Source organism: Pollicipes pollicipes, unplaced genomic scaffold (assembly GCF_011947565.3).
Source record: "Pollicipes pollicipes isolate AB1234 unplaced genomic scaffold, Ppol_2.1 Scaffold_6138;HRSCAF=7277_pilon_pilon_pilon, whole genome shotgun sequence".
Lineage (NCBI taxonomy): Eukaryota > Metazoa > Arthropoda > Thecostraca > Pollicipedomorpha > Pollicipedidae > Pollicipes > Pollicipes pollicipes.
This window is the reverse complement of record NW_023596818.1, coordinates 32,122,660-32,136,213: the sequence shown is the minus strand read 5'-3', so window position 1 is coordinate 32,136,213 and position 13,554 is coordinate 32,122,660.

The window sequence follows — 13,554 nt, the reverse complement described above, 5'->3', positions numbered from 1 at the left end:
CGGTACCGGGTCTGCTGACAACGGGCCTTCCATTGCCGCATTGCGGATTCCCATCATAAACTCTCATTTTCATCTTCATTGTCAGAAGGTCTCGAACAACGCAAGAGTTCCCTGGTTTTCGGGGTTCCGTCACTGACCCTGCACAGAAATGTTACCGTGGCCGGCTGGCGGCCCCTTGCCAACACTGGGCCCTTTATTAGGCAGGGTGGTTCCCTGACCGACAAAGACGTTCTCATTGCTTCAGGGGTCCCGGCCAAAGCACTTCACGGGTCTCGATCATGCCCACGCTTGGGAAATGGGCTACTAGGGTTTAGGCTGGCCCGTAGCCGACTGTTCGGTGTTGGTTGTCTGTGACCGAAATAGAGGCCCGCATTGTCCCAAGGCGTCCCCAATCGGTGCGAGAGGCACTCTGACTGACATTTCAGAGTCCAGCCCTGCCTCTGTGCCCTCCAGTCGGACAATTGATCGTCGGTCCCGAGGAGCCCTTCGGCTCCTGTGCGGACCCCTCGAACACCGCCCCAGGTCGACTCTGGGCCCCTTGTCAATATAGGACCCTTGTTAGGCACAGCAGTCCCCTAACCGATACAGGGATCCCTCATTGACATAAGTGCCCCGACCAATGGAAACCGCGGATCCCGGTCCTGTCCCTGCTTGGGAAATGCGCCCTAAGCCCTAGAGCCGGCACTGGAGTATAATCTGGGGACAAGTCCCTCGCGTGTCACGGTCGTTAAGACTCCACCATAGGAGTGCAGTTTCGCAAAATAGGAGTGGTGGCGACGAGCAGGGAAAGCCTAGCACCAAGTACACCACACTTAGGTTACTTCCCGCATATGACCCACTTTCCTCTTAACGACGTTATGGAGCTGGAGGCCCTCCACTGGGCAGCAGAATGACAAGATACATCTTGGTCTAAAACGTTTTCTTGCTCTGTCTCGGCCGAAGATATCGTTGCGCACCATTATGATTTTGGTCAGTGCCCATCGTCGAAACCATTTTTCGGTAATCGACGTAGGGACGGTATTATGTGGCTTCAGGCGTTGTTAGCTTCGGGAGCAAATCATGTAAGTTGATATGCGCAACCATTGACGTCTGCTAGGGAAATCCCAGCTGATTGCCTCAAGGCAGGGTGCAGGCGCAGCACATACGTTAGACATGTTCGACACGGCCTAGCGCTTTCTGTCTTGGTCAGACGACTACCGCTATCGGTTTTACTCGGCTGGTGTCGATTGTCAGGTTCTCGCGACTGTTCCATCGAATATTCACGTCGGAGTGCAGGTCGACACATTTCAAGGGTTGCTCCCAATGTAGACGGCTCATAACTTGGTTATGTTTTGGGTGCGAATATTCCACCGAATTCTTTTCATTTTTCGAGAAGACATAGCGAAATAACGCAACTTGCTGCGATCTAGATGACTTGAAACATCGCTGAACAATGTCAAAACGCCGCACAATAGCACAAAACTAGACCATAGTCGACAAGAGATATGGATCGTGCAATTAAAAACATGTCGCCTGCAGAAATAACGAAGGAAAAATCAAGCAAACACGATACAACCGAGTAGCTTTAAATGTGCGACTAGGTCAGTCAGGTTCATTAAACTGGACATGATATCGCAGTTTTTATTTTTTTGGGTTCTTACACCTGTGAAACAAATGGTAGAAACTTTCTTTAAATCAAATATCATTTCCAGCTCTAATTATTTTAAATGTCGTGCGTGCGCTTGGGCCATGGAAGGTTGAGGGAGCCAAGCTCACGTCGGGGGGAGGGGCAGATTGGACATTGGAGGAGGGGCAGTGGCCCACCCAAAGAGTAGAAATCGACACCTGTGGCTGTACGGCTAGTTAAGCTAAGTACGTTATTATCTGATACTTTATCAGAGTACTCTTTATTAGATATTTGATATTTATACTTTATTAGATAAGTTATGATTCACCGGTTGAAGCGTTGCTTAAGGTCGTAAATTCAACAGTTGTTCTGGGACAAAACCTAAACTGACAGTTATGATTTTAAAAGAAACCCAGACCATAGGCGCCTAGCACTATACTCGCTTGCTTGACCCTCTCTATGTCTACGATATTTTAGTAAATACAAATCTAAGGATTAAGCCTATCCTTCTATTCTAAATTGCCAATCCCATTTATCGCCCTAGCTGCTTTTCGCTGTAATCGCTCCAGCCTAGCTATCGAACCACACTGTTTTGCTCTGTAGGACACTGTTCCAAACTGGTATGCCTCTGAACGGAAAGCGAAGCTCACTCGCTTCAGTTCGTGCGTGCGGCTTACGAAATGCCTGTCATGTCATTGGCGTGCGCAGCACAAGTTGGTTGTAACAGGGTTGCGAGTTAGCTAGCTCTTCAGTGGGCATGTGATTATACTTGTGTGCGTATGTCACAAACTTGGTGTTCGATGCGCGCAGCCACGCTCAGCCAGCCTAACTACCTCCGGACGGCGCCCACGATGTCCGTACTTCCGAAGATTGACGATCACTCTGCATCTATATTACAAGCATCACTTTAGCTGAAAAATAGTTTTCAAACGCAGCACCTATGCAGCACACGCTGAGCCTACAAGAGTAAAGCAGCAGAGCCCCTTCGGCAGGACTGGGGATTGCACTGCTTGGTGCATGCGGTACTTTGGCGTTAGATGACGATGATGAAGTAGCATAACTAAAATACTGTGTATCTCTGCACAATTGCATAAAGTTGTGGTGTTTAAGAGAGGGCTTCATAAAAAACAACACTCAGGCTATGGCATCTCCTTTAATAAGACGATATGTCACTCATCCAAAGGGACATGCGCGGGGATTAAGGCTTAGGCTTAGATAGGCTTCTGACTTCAAAGAGGTGTAAAATGTCAATTACTTAGCACGTATGTGTTACCTGGGTCTTTGATGGATTTCCCTGCATTGCATTGTACACGAGTCACACACGCAGTAATTCCAGGGCTTGCTTTATGACTTCTACAGGATCGTATAGATCCGTGGGTTTCCTGATACGAGTAGTTGCCAGTTATTCGCGCAGCACATGTTGCGCAGCACATAAGTTATGCCGCACCAGACTGACAATTACGCTTATTTTGAATGCACTTAACACAGTGGAATCCATGGACAATTCCTGGCACCACGGCAGGTACAACGGTGAGCGGTGTTACTCGAGTTCAGCCTTTTGCATACTGTGAACGTCGCTAATGGTAACCAAATAAGCATGGCCGCAACGCATGCAACCTCAGGGCTTCCAGCAGCAAATGGTGGCCAGACATTCAAATACATTTTATAGCGGCACCTATCATATCAGCGCCACCTGGCCACCATGCATGGAAATGCTACGCTGCAAAAATGTTCAGAATAGCCGTCTCAGTTCAATGACTTCTACGAAGCATATGCTGATTTGGAACATTAGGACATGCGATGTAAAATGCTTTACAAAGTTCTGGTACACCAGCCGCTCTTTTAGCATAGACACCAGGGGATGGGTGAGATTAGTTTGAGGTTTCATTATGTGGTTAAGTCTAACAACCGGCCCCACATGTGATATCTCGCACTTCCACGGCAGCATCCCAGGCATAAAACTGCTGTTGACAATGTGCAGTAACGCTGGCATCAGAACAAATGGACAGAGCTTGGCAAAGTGAGACGTCATGCTACGTCGACTGCTAGCGCCCCTGGTGTTCACCGGTACCATAGCGCATTTCAGTTTACGTTCGGTGGCATGTCATAGGCAAAGGAACTGGCATTCACACTTCTAACAGAAGCAAGAAGGGTGTAGGTCTTAAAAAGGGCGTGGCTCTGAACTTCGCAGAATGACCATGGAACTGTTTACCTCAGTTCCAAACCACGTAAAATATGGAACGGCCCCTGTGTTTTGAAACAATCCCTCGGGACAAGATAATCAATTCCCTATCGCTGCCATCGCCTGGGAGGAAGGCAGTTGAGGAAAACCTTACCAAAGTCAAGCTTGAGCCAAAGACCTCTCACCTAGGTTGGCATACGCTGTAGAGGGAGTATCCCACCTTCGTAGTACTTTCCACTCATCGTTACATCAGACGTATGCGATTTGATCAGTTATGCCAGTTTTCTCGAAACCCCTCTGAATAGCGCAGAATTCCGATTTGAAGTAGTCGACCCTGCGGGAGAAATTAATTTAACTCCTGTTCACCGCTATGAAAAAATACGTTTCATGTGTTTTGCCTTTTCCAACGTCTGTGCTCAGGGTTGGTCAGGGTTGAGTGGATTCAAGCGCCCTTTTTATTTGGGGAGGGAGGGGGGGAGCAACCCATGGACCTTGCCCATCCTATTTCTGAGACGCACTTCTTCATGAATACTGTTCACTTTACTCTGCGGTGATAATTTGGACTTGGTACAAGAAAGAAAGTCCTTCAGCGTCTGGTTTTCTGGTATCATGAACTAAAAATTTTTTTATGTAGAGTTAACGGCCTGCGATACATCGGAAGAGACTGAGCAAACGGCATGGTTCTCCTCAGCAACGAGCATATTGACGGTGCTTATATTCTAAGCTGTGCTCATCCTCGAAAGAATATTTCTTGAGGATAAGCGCTGGACGGCATATGGACGTTTATATTTCAGCAATGTTTTTCATAGACATCTCATAGCTTCCAAAAATTTAATGTACCGATTTTGCATCTTGTTTTGGCTCAGAGACGGATCATTTCGTGGAGAAGAGCCAACCACTATTTGGCCACGGCACCTGCTTGTCATAGTGGACACCGAACGTGCCCGCAAATGTTACCGCCTCGAGGCGGCTCCGGGAGGCTGCGTGAAGGCAGCGATTTTAAGGGGGACGTTTCACGTGTGAAGATAGTGAAGGGATCATCATTTGTGATGAAACAAGCTCCATTAAACTATCAGTGCACTTTTAAGTGGAAAAGTATCTCTAGGCAACGCACGTTTTCTGTTTATTAAATATACTTCTCAATACGTCATTGTCTGATTCACGCTGTCGTCCATTGCACAACATTGACTGAGAGCCATTTGATTGCCGTTATATCTTGAAACCATTCTGATGAACGCCAGTTGTAAAAAAAGCTCGGCAATTATATTTTTGGGCTTGAACGCCACACGGCTAGTGGAATGTTAGGTTTAAATGGCGTTATTACGGTGTCATGGTCGCCTGGGTGACCTCGAAACAGTCTTACCGCACATCTTAGAGGGGCGTGTAGCTCAGAAACGAAAGGGGTTTGGGTCCTAAGAAGGGCAGGACCGTGAACTGCACCAAATGATCGTCAAGATGGCTATTTCAGTTCAAAAACCCATGCAAATATGGAATACTTACTTAAAGTGGCTGCTGCCCTCCTCACGGCAGGACCGGCCATTGAGACTAAAGAAGATACTCTGTTGAATGACGTGATTGCAACGCTCCAAGACTGCCTAAATTAATGGCCTTATTCTGCTTGTAATCGAGCAACCCATACAGGGAATATCTTGAGGGTGGATGGGAGGAAGCATACCACCCACCCCCTTTGCCCATTCATGGGGTTTTGATGTCATCATGCTGAAGGAATGCCGAGGTCTTGATTTCGAAACCACGTGGCCCTTATTTCTAAAAGGCATCAAATTTCAGGGATACTGCAAAGGGTCTCAAGGATTTCATTTTCGGGTGCCACCGAATTCCAGGGGCACTACAAGATATGTGCCTTGTCCTTTAAACAAAATTATGGATCAGCCCATACGGCAAAAGAACACTATAACCATTATTTCCGAAACGATAACCTTCATTTTCAGGAGGCGCCTTATTCCAGAGTGCACCACGAAGGGCCGCAAGCCATCATTATCAAGAGGGCACAAAAATGTTGTAGCTACCACCCCGAATGAAATCCTGGAACAGCTCTTTCAAAGAGGTGAGCCAAAACTTTTACTTCGGGACCCCATCATTTTCATTGTCATGGGATGTCTCTGTGCGTTTCACTGAGAAGAAATTAATGATCGGCCCATTCTTCGACGCTCGGCAAAGAGGCGCCAATGTTTTTAGTTTTTGGGAAGTCATGAGCTTTATTTCCCAGAGACACACAATTCCAGGAAGCTTCTCAAAGGTTTACAAAACTTTAAGTTTTGATAGACAACAAACTTCAGGGACATTGCAATACCTGTGGCCCTCTATTGACAAAATGTGTGATCAAGCCACTTGGCTACTAGGGGCACTAAAGGCTGAGTTTCGCAGCACCAAAGCAGTTATATACTATAGGCACGAAGTCCAAGCAGTCCATTGAAATGGCCCCGAAACCTTCATTTTAAGGAGCACCACGACTTCTTTGATTTCCATCTTGACCAAATTTTACATCGACGCCTTCCGCAAAGAGGACCACAAAACCTTCACCGCGGAGCGCGTACGATAAACGTAAGTTGAGCAGGCACCTAATTCCACCGGGCATCACAATGGGTCCCAAAACGCTTATTTTCAAAGCACAAAGAATGTTCGCGCCTCCCCATGGGTGATATCCGGGGATCGGCTCACTCAGTGATAGGTCACCAAAACTCTTGTTTCGGGTACAATAATTTTCTTTTCTAACGGGCATCAAATCCAAACGGGTCATTTAAAGGACTCCGACGTCTTCATTTTCAAAGGATTCCAAAGTCAGGGGCAATGCAACTTGTGTGCCTTCCACCCTGACGAAATCTCACGTCAGACCTTTCGGCAAAGGGATACCGGATCCATTTTTTGGGCCTCACGGCCCGCATTTCAAAAAGGCACCCACATCTAGAAAGTCACCACGAAGGCCTGAAAAACCTCAAACTTCAAGTATGGTCAAACCTCAGAGCTCATGAAAATTGCTCTATTTCTTATTTTTACGGGTGACCAAGGGCGCCACTATCGGCGGGACAGGGATACGTGAAGTGACCTCAGCCAGTACGCAATACCAAACATTTGGCCCCGCACCCGTCTTGGCCCTGGGACCTCTTTCCCAAGTCTAGGCATGGCCAGGCCTGCAAATGTTAACATGCGCCCGGGTGGCCGGCTACATACCCCTTGCTCGGGTGGGGGGATCAATTTGACCCCTCCCACTGAGATCTCGGGAACTAAGAAAGATAGTGGCACCAAATTTGCAGGGTGTCTTGACCTGTACGTGAACTCACTTAGATCAAAGTTTGAGCTCCCTAGGTCACGACCTTCAGGTCAAACAAGGTCAAACAAGGTCAAATTTTAGGTTGTTCACCAAAGAGCCCCCAGAACCTAGGAAACGGTGTCTAAGTAAAAGGTCCATTTGAAATGACCAAAGCCCATTTGAGGTCAGTGACCTTGTTTGACCTTATAGATCATCATGGTGACATGGTGAAGATCATGGTAACCAAAATGATGCAAGACTGCTCTGAGTTTTGCATTTGAATAAGCGACGAATATTACGCTGGGCAGTATGTTTATAAAACAAAATGTCGACCCGGGTCATCTTAGGTCAATGACCTTTTCTGACCTTTAAGAAGTCAATGGAAGGTGTATAATGCGGCTCCTGCTGCCAATAAATTCGAAATGAGCACCATAAACTATCCCATACAGCGGGCCCTGGAGTAATAAGTCAGGTTGGTTGTGACCTTGGTCTGACCCTCATAACTGACCTTAGGTCAACGTAATTTGCTCATTCAATGTTCGTAGTGCCTGAAAAAGCATCTCAGAGATGTATGGCTTCGTCAAACACTCCGTTATTGTATCAGATTGGACGAGTCCCTAGAAATTGCCTTCGCTGAAACCATGGCCTAATTTTGACCTACCATAGGCCAGCGACCTTACAAGGTACATCTAAATTTTAATGTCAAACGATATGCTATTCAATTGTCTCCAGCTATGCAAAATTTGGCGTGGCTACGCCGCGCCGTTCGGAAACCATTCTGGAAAAACCTTCGAGGGGGGTCAATTTGACCCCCCTAGTGCATGTTGATCCGAAAGGCTGTGCATTGGTCGGACCCCTGTGCGCATCGGGTGCTCGCAGTGCCCAGCAATGGTCCCTGTGTCGGCAGTAACTCCAGAGTCGACCATGGACATATTTGCTCAACAGTGACAGGAGCGGGACCTTGAGTGTCAAAAGGCCACTGGCGCGTTGGTCAGGACCCTCTTGACAATGACAGGAGACGTGAGATCTGATGATACGGAATTGATGCATCGGCGTCAATTAGGCATTGGACTCCCTGTACTGGCAAGGGATCCTTTGGGCCAGCGACGTGCCCCTGCGTCGATCCTGTGTCAGAAGCCCAGGTCAGAGGGCCTGTCGCATCAGGGATGGGACTGGTGCATGATTTATCCCTCAAAAGGCCTCCGGATCGACCAGGGCACCCCTGTCCCCGATCCCCAGGAAAGCAGTTGCAGGGCATACCGGGCTAGGATGAAAGGGCCCTTGAGCTCCAGACCAGGAAAGTATACCTGTGCGATCTCGATGTAGATTCTCTGAACACAATTAACAGTTACAGCATCACTGGCAAGCAAGATCACGCTATCGCGTAATGAGTCCGGGGTGCCGTACATGCTAAAATGATATGAAAATGCGCATGGTGCCAGCCGACGTCTTCCCGCTCTAATCCCACGTTTCCCTGGTCTCCAGTGAACGTCCCCACGCTCCCCAGTTACCGTCCCCATCCTCTCCAGCCGACGCTCCCCCGTCTTCAGCCGACGTCCCCGCTCTCCAGCCGACGCTCCCCCGCCCTCCAGCCGACGTTCCCGCTCTCCAGCCGACGCTCCCCGCTCTCAGCCGACGTTCCCGCTCTCCAGCCGACGCTCCCCCGCTCTCCAGCCGACGTTCCCGCTCTCCAGCTGGCGTCCCCCTCTCCAGCAGACGCTCCCCCGCTCTCCAGCCGACGCTCCTCGCTCTCCAGCCGACGCTCCCCCGCTCTTAATCCCACGTTTCCCTGGTCTCCAGTGAACGTCCCCACGCTCTCCAGTCGCCGTCTTCATCCTCTCCAGCCGACGCTCCCCCGCTCTCTAGCCGACGTTCCCCGCTCTCCAGCCGACGTCCCCGCTCTCCAGCCGACGCCCCCGCTTTCCAGCCGACGCTCCCCGCTCTCCAGCCGACGTTCCCGCCCCTCAGCCGACGTCCCCGCTCTCCAGCCGACGCTCCCCCGCTCTTCAGTCGACGTTCCCGCCTCTCCAGCCGACGTCCCCGCTCTCCAGCCGACGCTCCCCCGCTCTCCAGCCGACGCTCCCCCGCTCTCCAGCCGAAGCTCCCCCGCTCTCCAGCCGACGCTCCTCGCTCTCCAGCCGACGCTCCCCCGCTCTTCATCCCACGTTTCCCTGGTCTCCAGTGAACGTCCCCACGCTCTCCAGTCACCGTCCCCATCCTCTCCAGCCGACGCTCCCCCGCTCTCCAGCCGACGTTCCCCGCTCTCCAGCCGACGCTCCCCGCCCTCCAGCCGACGTTCCCCGCCCCTCAGCCGACGTCCCCGCTCTCCAGCCGACGCTCCCCCGCTCTTCAGTCGACGTTCCCGCCCTTCAGCCGACGTCCCCGCTCTCCAGCCGACGCTCCCCCGCTCTCCAGCCGACGCTCCCCCGCTCTCCAGCCGACGCTCCCCCGTTCTCCAGCCGACGCTCCCCCCGCTCTCCAGCCGACTCGCCTCCTCTTGTAATGTAATACAAATTAACCTCTTGTAAACTAAGGAACCCTTTTGAATCAGAATGCGGGACAGGCAAGCCCCCCCCCCCCCCCCCCCCCCGACCACCACCTGGCTACGTGCCCGCACCACACTCCTCTAGCAAATTACGCCGCGGACACAGCGTGGAATGTTCTTGTGCGAGTAAGGAATGGCGTTCCCATGGCGATGAAGGCTAGTCAATCACCAGCGTCATATTGCCAATTTCTGCTAAGCACTGACAAACATTCGACAGCAATATTCCTCCTAGTTACGCACGGCTTGCTACATGCGAGCAACTATTTGCAGACCCTCCGCAGGGAATTTCTTCCTATCCTGCTGACGTCGATCTGCGGATTTTCAAATCACCGTGCGTGATGGCGGCGCGCCGTAGCAAAACTACGATTGTAGGAACCACCATGATGATGATCATCGTCACGCATTCATTTCAAATCTTTGTCTGTATAGATGGCTTAAAAGGAACGTTCCCCACTTGTATAGGGTTTCGAAATGAAACAACCATCCTGAAGACCTTCGGGGCAGTTTAAGACCCTGGCCTTCTTAAGACCTAAACCCCTCAGTTTCTGAGTGACACGCCCGCGAAAACGGGGAGAGTGTTTCAATGTCACCTTGGCATCCTTGACGAGACAATAATGCCATTCAATTGTGCAGGGCATGATGATCTAATAAAAAATGGCGTGTCGAGGGGCATATTTACTGGTTGTCGAGAGCAGTCTTTTTCATTTAAAAAGCATAACAATAGTTGTAATAAAACAGCTTGCTTCATCATATCAGGCTCTCGTTTCAACATCCTCAGATATGGAGATCCTTTGATGTTTGATTCGAGTTAATCGGCTGCGTGCGATATGATAAAACCTATGATAAAGCGGCGACGGAAACAAATCAGGAACGTGATAAAAGCGCAGAGAGGCGAACACCACACGCGATATCGCATTAGCAAGCCTCGACAGGAATGCGGGGGGCACGAGGACCGACGGCAGGCAGTTCCAGGACGAGGCCTCGCGGTATGGAAAAGCCCTGCGCGACATTGTCAATCAGAAAGAGGACCGCTGCAAGATTTCGGCTCCGTTAGCCGGAAAACTCAGGCGAGCAAAACATACCATCCTTTTTCTATTACCAACTTCATCATACTCTCCTCACCGTCAGTGACGATGCTGGGAGCTACCTTCCACCGTGGCCTGTCCTTGGAGTAGCACATCCAACTAAGTAAAAAAGTGCGATCCCATCCGGTTTCTCATATATCGATATCACATTCGTCACCGCTGTACACCCGCAATCTGCTTATCAAAGAACGTTCTCCGTCTTATCTTGAACTACCTCTCGTTTTGGAGCGTGACCGCTGCCTTATGTTTCAGCCAAGTGTAAAAGGGGAATTTCGAGACCTGGGTCGCTTCGTGGGCGCGGGGCCAGGATCACGTTCCATCAGTCTTGGAACGGCTGGGCTGGCGCGGCATGAGTAGCCTTGTTACGCGCTGTGAACACATTGGAGCCACAAGGGCCTTATATCACCCGTACGCCCTGGTGGCGGACCGGCCGTCGTCCACCTCTCGAGCCGCTCTCAGTCAGCGCATCACGAAGTCGGTGGTGGCCGCCGGTTTAGGGCTGCCCGCTTTCCAGCTAAAACGGAAGGAAATACTATTTGAAAGACTGCTAGGTTGTCGCACAGAGCGTTGTTGTACTGTACGGCATCATCCTTGAACCATCTGCCGCCGGCCGTTGTGACCTCCCGGAGCCGGGCTGTGCTTGCTCATGTCTAGGCTTGACCAATGTGACGCAGAGCAACGTAACTTGTTCAGTGCATTTGTGGAGAACATTATTCACATAGATAAGGCAGTAGCAATGGCAATTGTTCCTCGAAAAAAAACAGAAGAATAAAGATATAGATGGGCTGATATTTCGGCACCAAGTTTTTATCCCAGCCCCTGCATTACTGCATTCTGGGTAACGATGATGTGACGTCATCAGGAGACTAAGTGATATGGCACCAACGGTACGGCCGCGTGAAAACGCTGTTTTTTTGCGGAGCTGGTTAAACATACACATTTTCATAACCCGATTTTTTAAGGACTAGCACATTCAGTGAAGCATTTCCAGCTGGAAAATGGCGTTGTTTTGCATCAGAGCTACACGATTATTGCTGAAATGCGCTACCAGTCTGCCCCCGGCAGAGACATGGGGTCATCCATTCACCCATTCACCAGTGATTTATCCCGGAGAAGTCTAGCCGGAAGGGCTTAGAAACAGTCTGTGTAAGAGAGTACAACACACAAAAACATCATAGGGTGGGGATAAGAAGCGGCGGCCCGAGCGGGTTCGCAGCACCCTGGGACGCGCATTGAAAAGTTAAAATACACATCCTGTAGCCTTATGAGGGGCGTTGCCGGGGTGGATGCGGGGTTGGCTTCCCTAGCGGAGGCGGCGAGAGGTAAATCCCGGGGGGCGTAAATGCAGAGCGTGCCATTTCAGTTCAAGGTAGCGGATTTTCCTGCAAATTGGGGCGATTTCTGGCATGTGTTGCAATTTCTGCCAGTCACGGAGTGGTGGCCCCTGTCTCGGCTGGAATATAGCCTTGGGGATATATAGCGGTAGTCAGGGTATTATTCCCTGCGCAAATTTTCGCCTAACCCAACCGGCATTATGGATCTGCAAGCTACCCAACGGCTAGCAAGATCATGGTAAAGAAGCGGTGAAATTTTTGGCACCTGCCCTCCTCACATTACCTTGTTTTTACATTTCACTCCGTTTAGGTACTGCAGTACGACGGTAAATGGACAATCATTGCCCGGTTATAGCTTACATGTAAACAATGCTCATGATATCCATTTGTTTGCGAATAAAAATACATTTCACAGAAAGGCAGTACATACAAATCTTCAGGCACGTTGACTACGATGAATATGGCGCGTGCACCGAACCTAGAAAACGTGGTTTGGTAGGGTCTGCTTTTTGGAGCAGATCGTAGTACTGATTTGTCGTTAGAAGTTTTTTAATGCAAAATGTACAATATCTCTTGATATAACAAATATGCAGAACAGGGTGATATCCAGTTCATGGGAGAAATATCCGTTCCTAATCATGTCACTAGTATCTATCACCCTTCGCGTAGTATCAGCCAAAAACCATAACATGGGCTACCAAATATTAGTCCATGGCGACGTCACGTCTGCGTAGCCTTCTCTAGTAGCCTTGGTTTTCATCAAAACAGTAGCAGAAGTGAGTTCAAAATTGCCTGTCGATGATCTTTCTCGATTGTTCAGGCTATTTTAACAGCGAGCCACAGTTTTTACAAGACACCAACATTCAGGGGATTAAGCAAAGAGTAATTGTCAGCCGTTACCACGATGTAGGGCATATCTAAGAACTTAGAATACGCAAAAATGCGTGCAAATGCAAACGAATTCAAGCAAACAGGCACCACGCAACACGCTTCACTTCAAACATGCAAGCGAGTTGAAGTAAACAGGCATCACCATTGTGCATCAGTTATGCATGCAAGCGATTTCAAATGAGCAAGCATCGCATATCACGCATCAGGCACCGCTTGCACATTTAAACGACGTTAAGCTAGCACACATCACACATAAAGGCATATATCACGTTTCGTCGGCCATGACGAGCTCTGTAAGCCAAGATTTGGTCGCCGACTTTTTATAAGAATAGATTTACTCATTTTCCAGTCTGGGTGGTCGTTCGTTCTGTACGTGACTTTGAACTCAAGGGGCACAGGGTGCATACTTCCCTCAATTTCTGCCCGAGTGAGTTTTGCCAAAAAATGGTCACCGACAGGAGTATTCCCTGTTTTAATTTTAGCGTCTCGCAGGTGTTCATTATATCTCAAACGAATAGGACGCATGGACTCCCTGACATGGACTATGTTTCTTCCACGTGTTGTACATAGTTTACACTTGATTTCGTAAACCACGTTTGTTGCGTGTAAACCCATTGAAACCCAGACTTGCATAACTGACATA